The sequence below is a fragment of the Eurosta solidaginis genome, chromosome 5 (assembly GCF_040869045.1).
Source record: "Eurosta solidaginis isolate ZX-2024a chromosome 5, ASM4086904v1, whole genome shotgun sequence".
Classification (NCBI taxonomy): domain Eukaryota; kingdom Metazoa; phylum Arthropoda; class Insecta; order Diptera; family Tephritidae; genus Eurosta; species Eurosta solidaginis.
In genome coordinates, this window is record NC_090323.1 from 251,524,363 (window position 1) to 251,543,035 (window position 18,673).

The following is an 18,673-nucleotide window of genomic DNA, read 5'->3' on the forward strand; positions in this document are numbered from 1 at the left end:
AGTAACTGGGATTCAATTTATTTCTGTAAATTTTTTAATGAAGTATTTCAACGATAAGTACATATTTCATATTTAAGCTACCTTGTGTTTTTTATCTGAGTGACAGAACAACTCTAAGATGTTATTCTCACACCTCGGACATTCACCTACTATACAAAGCACGGTGGGGGATTTGATCATCTAGCTGGTTAAAATTAAATCAGCAGTTATTTGTGTTCAAAAAGTGATTGTATTACTTCATTGTTATGAAAGGAAATATTTGACAGTAAATTCACGGTGTTCCGCGCGGAATTACTATGGATCGTGACCCCGGTTTCGGATGAACCTTTTTGGCATTACGTGATATATCTCAATATGGGTACCAAACGAAGAGTATTTTTCTCCGAATTTTTAATAAGAGTTGCCACGTCACCTTTTTTATATTTCTTTGTATATCAACTACAATCTCGGAAACGGCTTAACCGATTTGAATCAAATTTGGTACATCGATATAATATTATATTTTAAGACTTTTCACCTAGGCGTTGCCACTGAGGATGTTTTGACAAGGTTGCCACCTTTTGCCAATAAGGGTATCAGTCTATTACAAAATTGATCACCACTCAAAAAATCGCGGGTATGCGCAGTCGTTTTTGTTATTAAACTTTGAAACAAACACAAACTTATGTATTGCCAAAAAATTACTGACATGATATGCCATGAAAAAAAGATATATCTTTTTGTTTGCAAGGTTTTTAAAAAAATTAATATTGAAAAGTATTAGTATTACAAGCAGAATAACTCAGTTAAAATATGTGGTATAAAAATCTAACACATGAATTAAAAACACATTTAACACACTATGTAACTAGGTTTAATTAAGGCTAAACAAGTGAACAAGTATTTAGGTTAGAAGGGTATATTGCTTTTTAATCCAAAAATACATCGAATTGCATTCACTTTTTATAAAGCTTTAGATGTGCGCGGTTAGCTCCGTGAAGACGAGTTTTGGGGTATGTATACTATTCAGGGGACATCCAGGAACGCCAGGAACTAAATTAAAAAAAAAATGGGAATATTATGAAAAATCGGCTTTTGGCCAGCTAGATTGATCGAATACCCCACCGTGCAATGCAACAAACACCGGCTTGCCTAACGTTGTATATATTGTGTCATGCAACATACAAGCAAAGACTGATTGAAGAATAAAGATGTTGCAGGGAAGAAAAATAGTGTAAAGCAAGCTTCACAAAAGTAGGTCACATTCACCACTTACCACAGCAGAATTTGTTAAACTACCACTGTCTGTATTTATTATTTAACAATTATGTACAAATAATTATTCAGCTAATCTGTTCAGAATTTTAATGTTTACTCTCTAAAACTTCAATCAGTGTATTTTGTGTGCTTAAATTATGTTAAAAATTGTGTTAAAATTTTTGGTGTGGTGGAAGTGACCTACTAGAATTTTGCGAAGCTCCGCTGCTTTCCACTGAAGTTCGCGCATGCAACATCTTTATTTTTCAATCAGTCTTTGATAAAGTGACCCCCAATACACCTGAACTGCTTACTTAATCAAGAATACTGCTGAACTCAGAGTTGGGTGTGTTGTACCGATTAGTTATGCCGCTCATTCGCTATTCCTACTAACTTTTATGCCCGTGACTGCTATTCACTTGCATATCTTTTTGTCTTCTGGTGTCGATGATGATGATGATGATGTTAATGTCGATGATGAAGAAACATGAAAATGGCAATGATGATGCAAATTGTGGCGAATTAAAATATCTGCATTGTCGTTAAATGCAACTCAGTTGCTTCGTGGACAGCAAAGCTTGCGCTTAATTTTATTTGTTGTGCGGTGAGAAAGAATGAAATGAAATCCGTCAAAAAAGTATTATAAAAAGACAAAAACAAAATAAAGTAATAATAAAAGCAAAAATTATGAATTTTTCGGTATACAAATGATGTACAAAAATCAATTCAAAATGTGATGTTAACAAAATGCTTACCACAAAACACCATTTCTTAACTTGCATGCATATTCATGCAAATATAATGAATGCAGGCATACCGATGCACTCGGTTATAGTACTTACATAGGTGCTTGTGTACTCAGTTTTGTATGTAAATACTTACAAATGTGCAAATTATTTTTGTATACCTACATAATTGTTATGTGAAAAAGTGGCATTAATGCAAAAAATATGTTAAGTAGTGCATAGATTTGGAAAAAAAATTGCAGCAAAAAAAAATGTGTGCATATGTATGTAGTATAAGGAAAATATATGCACCTACCTTTGCATGTATGCACAATCTTATGCTCGCTAAAGTGCTAAGCTGTGTATGCCGGTCCGAAAGTCGTATAGAAAAAGAATATTCGCAAACGCGATTACGGTGAAAAGAAGTGGAAAGAGAATATCGCAATTCAGCAAAAAAAAAGAATACTCTTGCAAGGTTTTTCTAAAGTATACAGTAAGTAATGGTTATCGTATTTTCTATATCTATATATATAAAAATGAATCGTGGTGAGTGTATGTTCAGATGCTTAAAACTTGAAAACTACTGGACTGACTTTTGTAAAATTTTGTAGGTATATTATCTAGGTACCCGAATAGGTTATAGGCTATATTTCACACCGCTGGGTGGCTAGAGTCTTGAGACCAAAACGTGGACCCGGGTACCACTAAAATGTGTTTATACAATATGGATATCAAATGAAAGCTGCTGATAAGTGCAGAACAATTTTCAATCCTCTGGGTGACTAGAGTCTCGAGGTATAGCCCAAAACGTGGACCTGGCTGCCACTAGAATGTGTTTATACAATATGGATATCAAATGAAGGCTGTTGGTAAGGGCATTCGTAAAGAGTATTTTTTATACCGCTGGGTGACTAGAAGTAACAAAAAGGTTCAAAACATGCTATCAAGCGATATTTCATGCCATTACTTCGCGGGTATGGGATTAACCATGCTATTTTATATGAGAAAAAATTCTTTCCACGTGGTGAATCCCATGCTCGCGTATTATGCACAGTATTGAATAGCAACAACTCTCGATTACAGATGTCGCCCGCTCATGCTATAATATTCGTAGGTGGCATTTTATGACTAGCAGGAACTTTCGACTACCGAATGACAGATGTCGCCCGCTCATAACGCTATTTATTGCCCGTCGTCGGTGGCGTCACAGCGGTGTTAGTGGCGGCATTGTGGTGAAGTTTTGACTAAAAACAACTTCCGATTACCGAATTACAGATGTCGCCCGCTCATGTTCTAATATTCGTAGGTGGCATTTTATGACTGGGAGCAACTTTCGATTACCGAATTACAGATGTCGCCCGCTCATAACGCTATTTATTACCAGTCATAGGTGGCGTCACAGCAGTGTTATTGGCGGCATTGGGGTGAAGTTTTGACTAACAGCAACTTCCGATTACCGAATTAGAGATGTCGCCCGATCATAATACCAGTACTAAGTGCTAAGTAGATTAGCACAGGAGAGTTATTAGCGTTACTGGCGGTATTGAGTTGAAGTGTTGAGAATTGATGTTATGTCGAAGATGAGTCTGTAGTGGTACTGCTGTTAGTGGCGTCATTGCGCCACGGTATAACGAAATAGTGTACTAATTTCAGTGACACCAGCCCCAAAGTCCAACTCTTGCTAAGCTAAAATTCCATCGCCAAAAATCTCTAAAAGAAAATCAAGTGCGCAGAAAAGTGTGCAGCATTTAGTACCATGTAGTCATAAACGATAACAGCCTAACTTCTATCACTTAGGTGGTATTTGCTATCGACCACATGGTACTAAATATTGCATGCTTTTCTGCGCACGTGATTTTGGGCAAAACGAAGTTTGCCGGGGTCAGCTAGAACCCACTAAAAAAGAATACAATAAGTGCCCAGAAAAAATTGGCATATGTGGTTGTTAGCAATAAGGAGTACTGGTTTCACTCCTGATAGATAAGCCTTAGAATAAGGTAAATAAAGTACCTAACGCCTTATTTTAGGCTTATTTACTCTAAAAATAGCGTTATCTTTCGGTGACGTGCAATGATCTCAATGGAACTACCCTGCAAAAATCGTTGGACCATGTGGTCCACTGGAGTACTTAACATTATACTCCACTGTAATGCAGCAATGGACCAACTCATGTTTCTACACGAACATATTGTAAGCCGATCATTGCTCGTTTTTAACGATTGTAATCACTACACGATGTTTATTGGACTGTGGGTACTCCATGGATTACTCTGATGTAATGCGGAACTGGAGTATATGGTCCAGTCCTAGGACATCGCAATGTTAATTGGACCATATTTTTTGTATGGATTGTGGTTAATTTTGGAGCACTCGGTTGGTCTATAGCGAGTACTCCATACATGCATGCATGGAGTACTCGCGATTTTTGAAGGGTACGCTGCAAAAATCGTTGAATCATGTGGTCCACTGGAGTACTTATCATTATACTCCACTGTAATGCAGCAATGGACCAACTTACGTTTCTACACGAACACATTTTAAGCCGATCATTGCTCGTTTTTAACGATTGTAATCACTACACGATATTTATTGGATTGTGGGTACTCCATGCATTACTCTGATGTAATGCGGAACTGGCGTATATGGTCCAGTCCTAGGACATCGCAGTGTTAATTGGACCATATTTTTTGTATGAATTGTGGTTAATTTTCGAGTACTCGGTTGGTCTATAGCGAGTACCCCATACATGCATGCATGGAGTACTCGCAATTTTTGCAGAGAATTATGCTTTTGAAAGAGAATTAATATCAGTGACACTAATTCCAAATCCAAAAGAGAAATAACTTCATTGACATAAGTTCTCTTTTCAAAAGCGAAATAATGTCAAAACGTCTTATGGACAGCACCACCGATCTTTATAATAAAAGTTGCATAAATTAATGAATTAATTCCAAATTATTGTTGTCTACTACAATAAGATTTTACATTTTCTTTAACATTAATTGTAACAAGTAAGGAAGTCTAAGTTCGGGTGAAACCGAAAATTACAGCTGTACACTTGAAATGCTCTTTGTTCTGTGTGCTTAATAGTGTTACAAGGCTGCGTAAAAATACATATAGGTATGGTTCTATTCTGAACTAATTTTACATGTACACCAAATTTTTCGTCGAGTTATGGCTCCAGAAAAGTTGGGAAATGCATTGCAATAAAGGGGCAGTGCCACACCCATTTTTTAAGATTTGAATTTCTTCCCATTTCTTGTTATAATGGCATAAAATACGATTGGTACAAAACTGTTTTTCGCTAAGATTTAACTTATTATTTTTGCCTTATTATTTATTTAAAGTCATTTATATAAAAGTGGACGTGGTCCTTAACCAATATTATCAATTTTACTAGAAAGATTTCCTGCTATAAGAAAAATATGTATACCCAATTTTATTACGATCCGTTAATTTTTCTTCGAGTTATGGCTCCCGAAATATAGAAAATTGCTTAGTCATAAAAGGGGCGGTGCCACACCCATTTTTTAAAATTTCAATTTTTTCCAATTTATTATTATAAATCCACTTGGGAAATGAAATACCATTGACATAAAGCTCTTTTTTGCAAAGATATAGCTTAATTTATTCGTTATTTTATATAAAAGTGGGCGTGGTCCTTAACAGATTTCGTTAATTTTTCTTCAAAAATTCCTTATAGTAAAGACAACCTCTCTTCCGAATTTTGTTACGACAGGTTTAACGATTTTTGAATTATGATTAATAATATTTGTAAAATTGATTTTATCACAAGTGGGCGGCGTCACGCCCATTTTAAACATTTTTTTTTTTTTTTTCAAATTTTTATTATGAGTGAATATTAGTCCACACGTCAAATGTCAACATTCTAGGTGTATTATTTTATAGTTATCATCCGATGTCGCTCATTTTCAATACCAATCTATTCTGGGTCCAGATAAGCTCGTGTACCAAATTTGATGAAGATATCTCAATATTTACTTAAGTTATCGTGTTAACAGACGGACGGGCGGACGGACATGGCTCAATCAAATTTTTGTTCGATACTGATAATTTTGATATATGGAAGTCTACATCTATCTCGATTCCTTTATACCTGTACAACCAACCGTTATCCAATCCAAGTTATAATACCCTGTGTACAAGTACAGCAGGGTATAAAAATGAAAAAAGCGCCGAAGGCGAAAGTTTTGAGTTAAAAATCGCACGTTTTTTTATTCCAAATTTTCGATCGCGGCACTTTCAGAAATATATAGCTTCTCCAACCCAATTGTCAACCTCACCTAGCCGTTGCGAATCCTATTTCACTAACAGTTAAGGCTCTGGCAACCCCGAACTCCTGATGGATCTAGGGGGTGGGACCATGGTATGGCCTAGAAAGTTTGATGTAAAAAATAAAAAATAAATGTAGGGAGCGATAACCTCCGAAGAGCTTCTCTTCCAATTTGCATCGTGCACCTTTTTTAATTTTCCCTACAAATTGGCGGGATGGAACCTACTTGTTTTTATGCCGACTCCGAACGGCATCTGCAGGGCAGATGAATTTTCACTGAGAAGCTTTCATGGCAGAAATACCTTCGGAGTGCTTGCCAAACACTGCCGAGGCGCGACCCCTCTTAGAAAAATATTTCTCTTATAAAAACTTGTTCTCGAAATTTTGATGTTGCTTTGCCCGGGTGTGAACCCAGGAAATTTGCAAAAATATGCACTTAAATATATTTTGCTAGAATTTGCCACTGTGCCTTGATATTGCATTTCAATTTTATTAGCGTGTGTGAAATTAAGAAAATGAAGTCGAATCATGTGTAAGATTTTTTACGAACATTTTTAACTTTAATGTTCTCCTTCAAAGCTTTAATAGAATATGATTAAGCAGAGTACTATTTCGTCCAACTACCCAACCCTAAATGGCAACCGTACTCAAAAATGTCCCCATTGTAATGCGGAGTGAAATACCTTTCGTTTCATACCCATATGGGCATATCTTCTGCAATTTTTTTTTTTAATTTCGAATAGGTGGCAACCCTACTCAAAAATGTCCCTATTGTAATGCGGAGTGAAATTCCTTTCGTTTGATACCCATATCGGCATATCTCATGGATTTTTTTTTTTAATTTCGAATAGGTGGCAACCCCAAATGGCAACCTTACTCAAAAATGGCGCTGTTGTAATGCGGAGTGAAATACCTTTCGTTTGATATGCACATCGGCATATCTCATGCAATTTTTTTTTAATTTCGAATAGGTGGCAACCTTGTGAAACATTCTGAGTGGCAACACCTAGGTACAAAGTCTTATCTCTGTGACAATTTCATTTAAATCGGTTGAGCCGTTCCCGAGATCATTCGGCTATACAAATATACAAGAATTGCTCGTTTAAAGTTATAAGATGTATGTAAATGTTTTTGTATGTTTATACTATAGAAATACGGAAGTTTCTTACCTTAGCTCACAACTGCATAAAATTTTCGAAAAATATAGGTAGTGTCAAAAGACACGTTTTAGACCCAGGACCACGAATCTGTGCAAATTGTGCAGAAAATTGGTTTGTGTGGAAGCAGTTTTGATCTCCAACCCGGTGTTGGACTCACCCAAAACGTGTCTTTTGAAACCTCTCCCAATATTTTTGGACGAGGCACTATAAAAGTAAAATCGCGTTAATATAAAGTTATTTTTCCCAAGCACATCGCCTATTATGGTCATCTGCAATCCATTTAAATCTCTTTTATATAAAAGTGGACGTGGTCCTTATCCGATTTGTCCCATATGTGGCAGAAATATTTTAAGTTATCAGGCAAAGATGTGTACCTAATTTTTTCAAGGTACATCGACTGGTGTTCTACTAGAAAATGCTTGGCCTAAAAGAGGCGGTGACAAGACTACTTTTTTATGTATCCATTTCCTTGTTATAAACATACTTTAGAAGTATAAAAATGGTTTTGGCAAAGATATTGCCTCCGGAAACTACTTACAACTTGCGCTGCCAGCTGGCGTATAGTAGCAACTGTCGGTAATGCAGTGCAAATATTCACAATAGTGATAGTACTACAAATAGATTTCTTTGTGTGCTCACAATCGTTTATTTTTAAAAAATTATTTTAATAAAATATAGCTAAACAAAATCACTACGACTAAAATTGAACACTTATCATATGCATACATATGTACAAAAACAACAATGCCACAAAGCATAAAGGTGTGATAAACGCAAGGAGGGTGATAAAAAATGTGGGCAGTCGAGGTGGATAAAAAATAAATAGGCACAAGCGGAAATTGCTTAATGCAAAAGGAAGTAAAAACGAAACGAATAAAAAAAGTCGAATAGAAAATATTGTGAAAAATTATTTAAAAAACTTTTAAAGCTATGTATTTGCCGTATAAAACAACAACAAAATAGAGAGCAAAAACAACGCAAAATTTTTTAGAAATATTGGCCAAAGTAAAAGCGTCAAAAAGTGGCGCCAAACAAACAAAATACACAAAAGAGGAAGGAGCAAAAAACGAAACACAAAAAAATAAAAACATAAGTTGAGTAAAAGGAAGAATAAAAATAAAAATAAACAAGTAAGGACCGGAATGTCTTCGGCTGTGCCGAAGACTTCATACATTTGATGAATGGGGCTGAACAATAATTTTATCCCGTTCGTAATCTCCAAATAATCGGATGTATAAGACAAGAAATATATAGTAAACAGATGTATATACCTAAACGATTTTTAAGATAAATATAAAATAAAAAATAGATAGGTACTTTGTGTGAGGATGCAAAGTTTCAGGTTTTTTGTGGTCTGCGTGTTAAAGCTATGAATACGAATCACGTATTTCAACAATATATGACGTAAACGTAACTATTTCATGAAATTTGATGAATTTTGAAGCTTCTAGCCGTAAAAAAGGGGCAAAAATGACACTATATAGGAAGTATATAATATATATACCACCGATCTCTATGATTTTTTCAGACAACAATATATGCTATATACGTAAGAATTTAGTGAAATTTGAAGCTTCTAGCTGTTAAAATGGGGCAGAAATTGCGCAAAGTTTCTTATCTAAACAATCGGTTGTATGAGATATATACCATGTATACCACCGATCTCAATGATTTTTTCAGACAACAATATATGCTATATACGTAAGCATTTGCTGAAATTTGAAGCTTCTAGCTGTTAAAATGGGGCAGCAATTGCGCAAAGTTTCTTATCTGAACAATCGGTTGTATGAGATATATACTATATATACCACCGATCTCTATGATTTTTTCAGACAACAATATATGCTATATACGTAAGCAATTGGTGAAATTTGAAGCTTCCAGCTATTAAAATGGGGCAGAAATTGCGCAAAGATTCTTATCTGAACAATCGGTTGTATGAGATATATACTATATATATCACCGATCTCAATAATTTTTTCAGAAAACAATATATGCTATATACGTAAGTATTTGGTAAAATTTGAAGCTTCTAGCTGTTAAAACGGGGCAGAAATTTCGCAAAGTTTCTTATCTGAACAATCGGTTGTATGAGATATATACTATGTATACCACCGATATCAATGATTTTTTCAGACATCAATATATGCTATATACGTAAGCATTTGGTGAAATTTGAAGCTTCTAGCTGTTAAAATGGGGCTGAAATTGCCAAAAAAAAATATATATACTATATATACCATCATATATATATTATATATATCACCGATCTCTATGATTTTTTACACAACAATATATACTATATACGTAAGCAATCGGTGAAATTTGAAGCTTATAGGTGTTAAAATGGGGTAGAAATTGCGAAAAGTCTCTTATCTGAACAATCGGTTGTATGAGATATATACTATATATACAACCGATCTCTATGATTTTTTCAGACAACAATATATGCTATATACGGAAGCATTTGGTGAAATTTAAAGCTTCTAGCTGTTAAATGGCGCAGAAATTGCGCAAAGTTTCGTATCTGAACAATCGGTTGTGGAGGATATATACTACATATACGACCACTCTCATCAATTTTTTCAGGCAACAATATGTGCAATGTAAGAAATTATATGGTGAAGTTTGAAGCGTCAGTTTGTTAAATTGAGGAAGATATGACAAAAATCCTCTTTTTCTGAAAAATCGGTTGTATGGAGGATATATGCTATAGTGGTCCGATCCGGCCGGTTCCGACAAATGTCTAATCGGACACCCAAATACACCCGCTCACCAAATTTTATCATGATATCTCAAAAATTTAGGGACTTGTTTGCATACAAAAAGACAGACGGACATGGCTAAATCAACTCAGCTCTTCTTCCTGATTATTTCGGTATACTTAATGGTGGGTCTATCTATTTTCCTTTAAGGACTTACAATTTTGGGTTTCGTGACGAAATTAATATACCATTTCATTTTCATGAAAGGTATAAAAAGAAAAATGAATACAAATAACCCAAAACCGGTGAGCGTTGTGCACAAGCGCGGGAGCACAAACAATTACAAAAAAAAATATATCTCAAAAAACTTGTCAACGAAGCAAACCAAAACGCAGCAAACAACACCAACAGGGGCAACGATGAAGAAGGCATCCACGTCGACAACAACAATCAACCACCGACAACCACCAGCGCAAAATCAATATAAAAGCAAAATAAGAAACAGAGCAAAAACAACAACAGCATACAATCGCAAAAAAATGAGAAATAACAGAAAAGAAAATAAGAAAAATAATAATAAAAATAACAACAACGAAATAGTGACAGCAGGAACAACAACATTATAAAAGCTTATGCAACAACATCATCAACATAAAATTGACAACAACTACAAAAATATCCACAGGACAAAAGCCAACTGTCTTCGCTATGGTGCTCAGTGGTGGGAACTTCTCACCATACATACATACATACAACATACAATTCAATTTTATCAGCAACAGAGCAGAGTGCACTGGGTAGTCGACGAAACGTATACGAACAAACAATTGCAACAAAACGAATATTGAGTAATTACCAGTGTGTTCGGGATTCAACAAAAAAGCTTAACGGGTAGATTGAGTTTGCTCGTTGATTCAGTCGCTGTATGCCCATCAGGCGCGTCGGTTGGTTCATAATTGAAGTCTGCTGTTGTGGACGCCATTGTGTTCTTAAGAGAAATGTAACGTCAATAAATTAGCAAAAACCATAAACTACAGTTGATCATACAAGACTACAACACATATAAAGTAAAAAGAAGAAAAAAACAACTATGTGAAAGAATTAAATTAAGAAAAAAATTAAAATACCAAAAAATTTAGTTACAAATTTTGTGACGTTATCGTGTCTCGTCAGCGTCTAACATTCGTTAGCGTCCGATATTTCTATGTACGTACGCTTGGGCTATTTCTGTGTGCTTTAAATCAGTGATGATAATCATGGTACCTTTGTACTTTTTTTGGTACATTTCGCTTCCCGAAAGTACGTTGGTACTACATTGACATATTTGGTACATTTTGGTAAAACACCGCACTACACTTCAAGTCATTTGCAAAGCAGCTCTGAATGTACAAAAAAATTTAAAATTTGTTGTAGAAAATATATATATATAGTTAACTTGTTTTGTTGCCGAGCACAATTTAAAAAATAAATAAAATAAATGTAAGGCGCGATAACCTCCGAAGAGATCTAAGGCCGACTTCTCTTCCAATTTGTGTCGTGCTCCTATTGATTTTCCCTACAAATCGGCCGGACGGGCCTACATGTTTTATGCCGACTCCGAACGGCATCTGCAAGGCACATGAGTTTTCACTGAGAGCTTTTCATGGCAGAAATACAACCGGAGCGCTTGTCAACACTGCCGAGGGGCGACCCCGCTTAGAAAAATTTTCCTCTAATTGAAAAACCTTTTCTAAAATTTTGATGTTGCTTTTCCCGGGGTGTGAACCCAGGGCATACGGTGCGGTAGGCGGAGCACGCTACCATCACACCACGGCGGCCGCGAGCACAATTTGCCATTTGCAATTATGGACCGTTAAATATGCTTATGAAAAATAGCATATCTGATTCTAAAATTGTGAACAAATTTTGCACCAATAGAATTAAAGCACAGAAAATATTAACTTAAAAAACAGGGCCAGAAAATTATAAATCCATAATTGCATTTTGTCAGAAGAGTTATTACTCTCTAATAATAGATGAAACGACTGATATATGTATATCAAAAAATTGTGCAGTTTCGATTCGAATTTTTGATAAAAAGTGATTGATAGATTTTTAAATTTCATACCTTTGACCGATAGTAGCACGGAGGGTATTTTTAATGCCATTATTAAATGTTTGAAAGACCATTAAATATCACTTGAAAAAATGATTGGTTTCACTGCCGACAATTGCTCGGTTATGATGGGAGCAAAAAGCGGAGTGCAAGCAAGGCTTAAGCAAGTTCTTCCAAATCTGCATGTTAATGGATGTCTTTGTCAATTTTAAATTTAGCTTCAATGATCGCTTGTAATGTATTTCCCAACAAAGTTGATACATTTTTAAAAGACGTAAACTATCATTTATGGATAAACCCCCGTTAGGAGGGCAGACTTTCAGAGTTTTCAAGAACATTTCGGTACAGAAATCCATGTTATACTAAAGTACGTCCCCACAAGGTGGCTTTCAAGACAAGCAGTAATAGATAGAATTCTTGAGCAATGGGATGCCCCCAAGTATTATTTTAATCTTTACGTATTTGAAAATAAAAGCAGTAATCAAAATATAAATAAATATTATAAAGTATATTTAACATTTCTTTCTTATGTCTTAAATGGAATAAATAATGTGAATATAGAAATGCAGTCTGCAGATATTCGCATACATTTACTTATTACCAAATTGAAAATTTTATAAAAAAAATCTTATTTGGAATCCAGTCCTATTTGGATGTTATATATTGATTCAGATGAAAATCGCTTAACCCCAGATGAAGTTTACTGCGGTGTTAATGTGGATATTATTCTATTCCACAACCTTTTCGAAAAAGATGACGTACACATATTTAAAAGCTATGCTAAACAATTTTATATACAAATTTGTAGTACTTTATTAAACAAAGTAAATTTAAATGATAAAGCGTTGTTGTGGGCTGCAAAGCTTTCACCAGAAAGTTTTTTAAGCGGCGAAATAAATAGTATTGTGCCTTTGGTTATGGACTTGTTACCGAAATTTAAATTTGATAAATTAGAGAAAATTAATTCCGAATTTAGAGCTTTAGCAGAGAATGAGAGCCTTAAAAAATTCAAGATTTTAAATATATGCAGATTTTGGGCATAATTAAAATCAGTTAAAAATGAATTAAACGCGCAAATGTTTTCCAATATTTATAGAATAGTTCAAGGCGTATTTTCGATTCCATATTCATCCAAAAACGTAGAAAGGATATTTGCTATACAAAATTTTATTAAAACTAAGTGCAGAAATATACTTCAAATAAACACAGTTTCGAATTTAATAAAAACTAAAGACTCGATGAAATTAGCTAACAGTAATTGTCATAATATAGATACGGACAAAGAACTCAAAGAGTTTCCTGACCAAAAACAGTTTTTGGATAAAGAAGCAGAATATAATTCTAGTTTGGTTCAAATTCGCATCCGAAAACTTTTGGTACATTTTTGGATGATTTGGTACATTTTCTTTCCTCGTTTGGTACAAAATTAAACAATCCATTTATCGTCCCTGCTTTAAATACGCTGATACAACACACACACACACACACGCATAGGCATGAAAGCACATGTGTGGGTTTGTGATTCGCTGCGCCTGTTTTTTTTTCTGTGAGAATATTTTGGTTGTTGTTATCATTTTTATAATTTTTTTTAATTGAATTTGCGCCTAGACGTTACGAAAACCATATATCCGCAAAAGAATTTTACGCAATAACAACAATTTCGATAAATAAATATGAGTAGCTTGAAATGGAGATACTAAATTTGATTTGTGTATTTTTAGCAGTCTGCAACTTTTTTTATATATTTTGTTTATTGATCTGTGCGGCTAAGTTTTTTTACGTAGAGGCGCGACTGCCAGACAGTACCGTTAAACAACAAAAACAATGACAACTTAAATAGAAAATTCTTTAGGAATGGATAGGTAGTGAAAATAAATATTTAAACGCAAATCGAAAGAATGAAGATAAACAAATTTTGTGTAAATGTTTTTTGTAGGGGCTAAGCTATAAATTTATATAAAACGATTGGCAGTCGAAATATATATATGTATGTATCTGTGAGCTCAAAAAAGTTTCGGAAGTTCAAAAAGTTTATTTTCATTAGTTGTTCAAAGAAAAATTGTCATTTAAAAAACAAATTTTATTTGAATTGAAAATAAAGACTTTTTGGAAACTTTTTTTTTATTTAGCAAAGAATTTTTTTTTCTCAAATTTATATTTTATTTGAATAAGAAACATGAAACACTATTTTGTAGACCATTAAATTTTAGTCTAGGCGACCTAATACCTACTTTTTGTCCTACCAAAATTTAACGAACGACAAAACGACAATAACAAAAAAAAATTTTATAGAACTTTATAAAATAAATATATACAAGGCGCGATATACGTCCGAAGAGGTTTAGGCTGAGCTTTTCTTCCAATTTGCGTCGTTCTGTTCTTATGTTTTCACACAATTTGTAGGGACGGGACCCATAAACTTTACGCCGAAACCGAGCATACACTGAGAAGCTTTTCACGGCAGAAATACACTATTTGCCAAATTACTGCCGAGCGGCAACTCCGCTTAAAAAACCGTTTTCGTTTAATTGTAAAACGTGTTCCTAAATTTTTGATGTTGCTTTGCCGGGAATCGGACATAAGATCTTCGGTGTGGTTGGTGAAGCACGCTACCATCACACCACGGCGCCCGACGAACTTAATGGATTTTCAAATAACATCTATAACTTTAATAGGTTCACATGACTCACAAATATAATATCTAAGGACTGAAAATTATCAATAAAATTTATTTTTTTTTTGATTCTCAGAAACTTATCATTATGAGGGGGCTTATACAATATCGATATCAAATGAAAGCTGTTGATGAGTGCTTTAGAACAGAGTAATATATTATCCAGACACGGACTGGGACTGGGATTAGGACTAGGACAGGTACTGAGACTCGGAGTGGGACTGGGACTGGAATAAAATACATACCACCCTCTGGGACAGGCAATGAGGGATTCAGAAGAATGAGAAGGAATTGGGAGAAGAGAAAAGAGAGAAGGAGATTGAGAAAGAGATAGAATGAGACGAGGATGGAGATAGATGAAGCGAAAAAGACGGAGGGAGGAGTGAATAAAAAGATTAGGGAAAAGTGAAGAGGGAGGGAGGGCAGAGTCAGACGGAAAAAGCTTATTAAAATGTATGCAGAAATGCCAAATTTAGGGCAGGACAACGTCTGCCGGGTCTTCTAGTATTACTATAAATTTTGAAATTTTCACTTCAAATTTTAACTCTCTTCCAAAAATTGTTTGACATCGTTTTATACTGAATCTTGAAATTTGAAAAAAAAAAAATTTAAATTTTTTTGTTTTTGGAATCGTTTTTGAAAAGCTTTTCTTAGTAAAAGTCACTAAAATATTTTCAAAAATTAACGAAAACAATTAAAATAAAATAATAAAAAGGTTTTTTTTTAATACGCGATTTTTTCGAAAAAGTTTTCAAGTATATTTGAATCGGTTTCATAATTAATACAATTCGTTAAAATTCATAAGTATCATAAAAAATGATAGATAAAATACAAAAATGGCTAAAAATTGTTGTTTTCGTGCGGACAGATGTACGCGTCTTTAAAAAAAAAAATTTGTATTTCATTTTCTTTAACAAAATTATAAATTTGTGCTCTTTTCGGGAAAAGCCTTGCATATGAAAATAAAGAATACAAAAATTAATAAATAATAATAATAAAAAATGTCCATAAAAATTGCAAATGTAAGAAAAATTTATTTTAAGGAATTTGATGTAGTAAAATCGTCTATTATTTTTCCTATTCAGGCTTTACCTAATTGAAACAACACAAACAAGAAGTTGACTAACAGGATAACCATATGTGACCCGGCCTATGAAAAGGTGGCTTATGACTAAAAAAAAAATAATGCAAAAGAACAATTACTGAGAAGCTGAAGAAATGCATTGTTTATCTTTAACAGCTGTTTCTTTTTTTTTTTGAGTCATAGCCACCTTTTCATAGGCCGGGTCACATATATTTATACTATAATATATATATATATATATATATATATATATATATTTATACTGGATTAGGGATTGTCAAAAGAAGAAAGCAAACTCAAAATGAAACCAAAACATTGAACACATTTTCTTACAATACACAAAAATTTCAAAGTTTTGGGTTTTCATTCCATTCCATTCGCCTAATACCAACACGCACATTTTGACATTCTGAGCAAAGTTATGTTGTTACTGTAGAGATGAGCCTACCAGCTATCAAATTACTATTGTGTTAGCTAAATTGAGTTGAATGAACACCACTCAATTTAAATCGAAATTGCCTTAATTTATTTTTCTGTTTGAACATAGTATTATGTACATATACACGCTATCTTATTTCTCACATCACAACAACAGCAACAAGTCTCATAAAAACTGCTAAAAATAAATCGGCAGAAAGTAGCTAAAAAGCCTTAGTAACTAAAAAAAAAACATATTTATTTCTAAAATAATGAGTATTTATATAGTTCCGGCAACAACAACAAGAAAAAGTATCAACATGGAATGCTTACCAAAAATAGCATGACAATAACAACAACAACACGAAACCTCAGTGAATAGCACTAAAAACATTTAGTTATAATAAAAAGAAGCTAATAAATAGAAATATGTATAGCAAAAAAAACAGCAACAAAAAATAATAAAACAATTATCAAATATAAAAAAGTATAAAAAGTAAAAACACGCATATGTATATACAAAAATATGCATCAATACGTACCCACATGCCGCAAAATTTCCATTTAACAATATAACGAAACAAAAGAATAGCTAAAAAACAACAACAAAGTGAACTAAAATGAAAAAAAATCGTTTATCAATAACTAAATAAAGCAGCAAAACAAGCAACTGAGTATTCAAACATTTGAATGGCAAATTTTAAGCTTTTTTTTTCTAATTCACCACAAACACACAGACGCATATCACGCATACATATAAGCCGAATGTCAACATTATTACACAATAGAAAAAAGCAAAAATTAAGCACCAAAATAAAATAATAAATGCAGCTCGAATATACCAGAAACAGCCAGCAAAAATAATCAACAAAGCAGTAAGTTGTTTTTTATGAATTTTTATAATTTTACTGTTATCAAATACCGTGTGCTCTTGTCAAATGCGTAAATGGGCATTTTTTACGTTTTTAAAATAATGATTGTACTATATTGATGTACAGAAATTATGGAAAAAGGCAAAACTTGACTGCAGTTTATCCAGTTGATTGGGGTCAATCCCGAAATAACTCTGAAACAGTCCTGAATTGATCAACAAATTTTTCACAAATATCCAGTTATGCTAAATTAGTCCCGAAGTAATCCCGATATGGTCTCAAATGATTCCACGCTAATCCCCATATTAAATGAAATTAGTTCCGAAATTTAAATTGGAACTGACCAAAAAAAAACAAATCCGAAGATATCCCTTAAAAGTCTTAAATAATCCTCAAAAGATAATTTGTTTTTATTTATTGGACCTCAATCTATGTTTGATACCTAAAGCCTCGGAATGAAAGCGCAATCTCTTAAATAATCCAGAAATTTTCTAAAAAATTGTTTCCCCAAGATCGATAAACAATATGATAATAGTCACGAAATAATCCCAAAAACAGTTCTGATATGATTGGTAGACAGTCTCGAAAAAAATTGGAAATGGTCCTGAATTGATCAAAACATTGCCCTCAAATTGTTTAAAAATCCCGAAGCTATCCTTAGTAAGTTCCAAGTTGATCCTGAAAACAATCCTAAAGTTATCCCGAAATGGCTTCAATTCATCCCGAGATTATTCGAATATGATCCTGAAAAAAACCCAAAATTGTTTTAAAAGCAGTGCCGAGAAGAGTGTAATAGTATTGAAATGATCCCGATGTATTACAAGTTAATAGGGAAAAGTTCCAAAACGATTCTGAAAATAACTCCAATTGATTTTAAAATTATTACGAAAATAAACAATAAATGTTCCCAAAAAGATCACTAAATAATCCCGAATGGATTGCAGAATCCTATCGAAAAAATACCGAAACAATATAAATTAAATAATCCAGAGCTTTTCCCCAAATAATCCACAAATTCTCCTTGAACAATCTTGCTCGCAAAACAATCCTTAAAAACATGCCAAAATTACCTCAAAATAGTATCATATTGATCACGGAAATAATTCCTATTTACAAATTGTTTCCAGGACGGGAGGTGGTGGCACTGTCGACTTTTCAAATAAAGCTTAAAACTCGGTTAAAATGAATCGCACTAACTTTATATCATAGGTCTAGGTCACTATATTTATAGGGCGTGTGCCCTATTTCTAAAACAAAAATAAAAAATAACTGATTTCCAGGGATCGCCTTTTAAGCAAGTATCTACAGCAACGAAATAAGTATTGGCAATTTTGATAAAATTTCGTTAGTTTTCTTCTTTTTATATTTTGAATATTTTAAGAAAAAACGTCTATGAATTTTATGGCTGAAG

At 33.7% G+C, this 18,673-nt stretch overlaps 1 protein-coding gene across 6 annotated transcripts in view; it reads left to right on the forward strand.

Moving 5' to 3' along the window:
* The first annotated feature begins 2,358 nt into the window (after positions 1–2,358).
* Positions 2,359–18,673, forward strand: part of LOC137253209 (streptococcal hemagglutinin) — a 168,418-nt gene continuing 152,103 nt past the window's right edge. The window contains exons 1-2 of one of the 6 annotated variants that reach the window (XM_067789745.1): positions 10,400–11,505; positions 17,128–17,265. The gene's annotated coding sequence lies outside the window, so the exon portion shown is untranslated. Of the gene's footprint in view, positions 2,455–10,399; positions 11,506–16,678; positions 17,266–18,673 lie in introns of those variants that run through there. The other 5 variants (XM_067789742.1, XM_067789743.1, XM_067789744.1 and 2 more) reach the window with 5 other exon arrangements.